The sequence below is a fragment of the Cibotium barometz genome, chromosome 7, assembly GCF_041138505.1.
Source record: "Cibotium barometz isolate CiBa-2024 chromosome 7, ASM4113850v1, whole genome shotgun sequence".
NCBI lineage: Eukaryota > Viridiplantae > Streptophyta > Polypodiopsida > Cyatheales > Cibotiaceae > Cibotium > Cibotium barometz.
The window spans coordinates 50,780,451-50,783,300 of NC_141052.1; the positions used below are offsets into that span (position 1 = coordinate 50,780,451).

The window sequence follows — 2,850 nt, forward strand, 5'->3', positions numbered from 1 at the left end:
TTATTTTACATTTGTTTGCAAAACAATCCTTATTGTACCTCCTCCCTTACACCTTACCTTAATTATTGTTTTGTCCAATGTAGCATGATGAGAAGCTGGCTGAACCATGATGTACAGCATACAGTTTATATTATTGATCCTGCAATTTCCTTCAAGTTAAGAGATCCAAAGGAAACTCCCATGGATATTTCCAATTGGTTCAGACACTGTGATTTTGATCATGTTGATATTTTGCTACTTCCATACCATAACAAGTATGTGTGTGGCTGCTTCTTTTGGGATTTTCCTTCAAGATTGAGTACTCTTGTAGCCTTTGATTTCTTAATGCTTTTTTCCTTATGCAGTGACCACTGGAGCTTTGCTTCTATTGACATCCAGCAGAAGCAATGCTTTTTATTCAACTCTCTTAGAAACACACACAGAGAGGTTAAATTGTAAGTGGTTTGTGTGCTATTTTTAACTTTAAACTTCATTATTTGGATTTAATGCACACTAACTGAATTATATGTATTGCAGTTGTATTAGAAGACTTCTAGATGCATTGGATCAGTGTCCTCCTAATGTCAATCTTTTGGATTCAATAGAGCCAATAGATTTAGAGGTAGAAAGTTGCTCCCTCTACTGATGTCTATTTCATGCTATGCCTTTGAACTTATTGAATAATTTTATTTTGTTCAGACATTAACAGTTTCTAACATATCTTTCCAACTATCCAGACACCACAACAAGATGATTCAAGTAGCTGTGGCTGGAGAGTGCTGATTAGTGCCAAATATATACTTTCAAGCTATTTTGAGATAGGACAGCCAGAGCTTGTAAGAAAAAATAATTTTCATTTAGCTTCAAAAAATTTGATATTGGTACAAAGTGTTCTAAATCATCATATCTCATTGCAGATGAGAGAAGATAGCTTCAACTCGAGCTATGTGTATAGTTTCAGAGCTGATATAATTTGGAAGTTTTTGAAGTATGCCTTCCCCAAACCTATTGTACCAGCTACTGTCGAGTTAGGTGAGAGCTCTAAAGTCCGAGAAGGTGTCATACACCTTGATGACACAGATGATGCAGATGTGGTGCCACAAGAACAAGGACCTAGTGCTGATGAGGAGAAGCCACAAGAACAAGGACCTGTTGCTGCTGATGTTATTGAGGAAATGATGGAGCAACAGCAAACAGATGCTCCAAGGGTAGTAGAGGAGACAATGGAGCAGCACCAAGAGACTGTACACGACAAGATGGAGCAACAGAAAGTAGATTCTCCAAATAAAGATGATACGGTGAGGTTGGACCATGTAGAGCAGCCTCTAGATCAACCTGTAGATAAATAGAAAATTGTTGTCAAGAATATGTTCTACATATGTAATTAAACACTTCTGTACAGAATTTTACATTTTTGAATATAATACCTTTGTTTATGGAGTCTGTGTTATCTCAATTTTAAAATTTTCAATGTCTTTGCATTTTATTGATCTCTCTCTTCTTTTGAGCACCTGCAAAAAAGCAATATGAAACAATAGGGTAAAGTAAACTAATAGCAGTGCTTAATGAGACTAGGATAAGTCACATGGTATACCTTCTTATTGTTGTAGATAAATAAAAAGTCCTTTGAAATAGAACCTTCTGTCTCAAATAGAATGTCATTGCGCAATTGAGCTAGGGAGCAGCATTGTCTTAATGTGATATTGACTAGCACATCACCATTCTCAACAACATCAATATCAAGAAGTTTATTTTCTGCACCAAAAGAATCTTCATCTTGATCCATAGGGACTAGTTTTGTACCTAGCATTCGACTGCGCTTATAATAAAAAGAAAAAATGAAATTTTGTGATGCAACCATGTACTTCAGTTGCATAGAAGGTTGGACAACCTCACAAAACACTGAACTACATGTCTTCTTATCCCAACCTTTATCCAAAAATTGTGGCATGCATGCCAGACTTGTTGCTTTAACTGTGAACATTGTTTTTGAAACCTTCACTGGAAAGGTATTAAACAAGTCTACAAAAACTGTGAGAGGCATGCACAAAGAAATTTTTATTATCCTTGTGGCAATATTGGGCCTAAGAGCTTTCTGTACTTTTTTGAAAAGCTTGGCTCTGTATGCCTCTGTAACACTAAAATGTGGGAGAGGCCAATCCACTGAATTCCATGCTGGAAGGTCTTGTTTTCTTAACACACCATGTGTGTTTGCATTGTCCAGCAACTGATAAAAATGATCAGTAAAAAATATACCGGATTGAGCTAGCTCTGTTGCACATCGACCTTCGTATTGTTGTTCTCCTATCGATCCATGCAAAACATCTATAAATCCCAGAATACAATCGATGTTTTGCCATGTCTCATACGATGAAGGGTATAAATCTGAAATAAAATAACACAAGAATATCAATAAGCAAAGAAAGAAAGCTTTGTCTTAAAAATCCATGCACCTCATAAAGAACAAAATCACAATAGAAAAATATACAATTAGGCCTGTGTTGCGGAAGATCATTTGGATAGTCTCGCAAGACAAGTTCTTTATGCATGTACACATGCTGAATCAAAACTTCTTTCACCGATATCTTTCCTCTGGTGATTTTAAAATCTCGTACTCTTCCCTTCCATGATGCCAAGAAAATATTTTTTGTCTGGGGTCTCTTTCTTTTACTAGGTTGCATGAGCACCCATGCTCCTTTCGAAACAGTAAACCTTTCCCAAGTTCCTTCCGTTTTGACTGTACTTGAATTCTCTACCGAAGAAATAGAAGAAGCAGGTCGACGGGGTAAGGATGTGTGGTATAATTTTGCCTTCATAGCATTATCATCCACAGAGCGTCTTCCACAAGAACGACCATAGTTTTTATTCACC

General features: G+C 36.6%; 1 long non-coding RNA gene across 3 annotated transcripts; it reads right to left on the reverse strand.

Annotated features, from left to right (window-relative positions):
* Window positions 1–934: 934 nt before the first annotated feature.
* On the reverse strand, window positions 935–2,317 carry LOC147637146 (uncharacterized). Of its 3 annotated transcripts, XR_015266152.1 has the most exons (4): window positions 2,236–2,317; window positions 1,574–1,686; window positions 1,407–1,490; window positions 935–1,314 (listed from the first exon to the last, which is right to left on the reverse strand). It is a non-coding gene; the product is annotated as an uncharacterized LOC147637146 (long non-coding RNA). The 3 variants fall into 3 exon arrangements; XR_015266150.1 differs by having other exon boundaries at window positions 1,407–1,686; XR_015266151.1 differs by lacking the exon at window positions 2,236–2,317 and having other exon boundaries at window positions 1,574–1,756.
* Window positions 2,318–2,850: the final 533 nt, after the last annotated feature.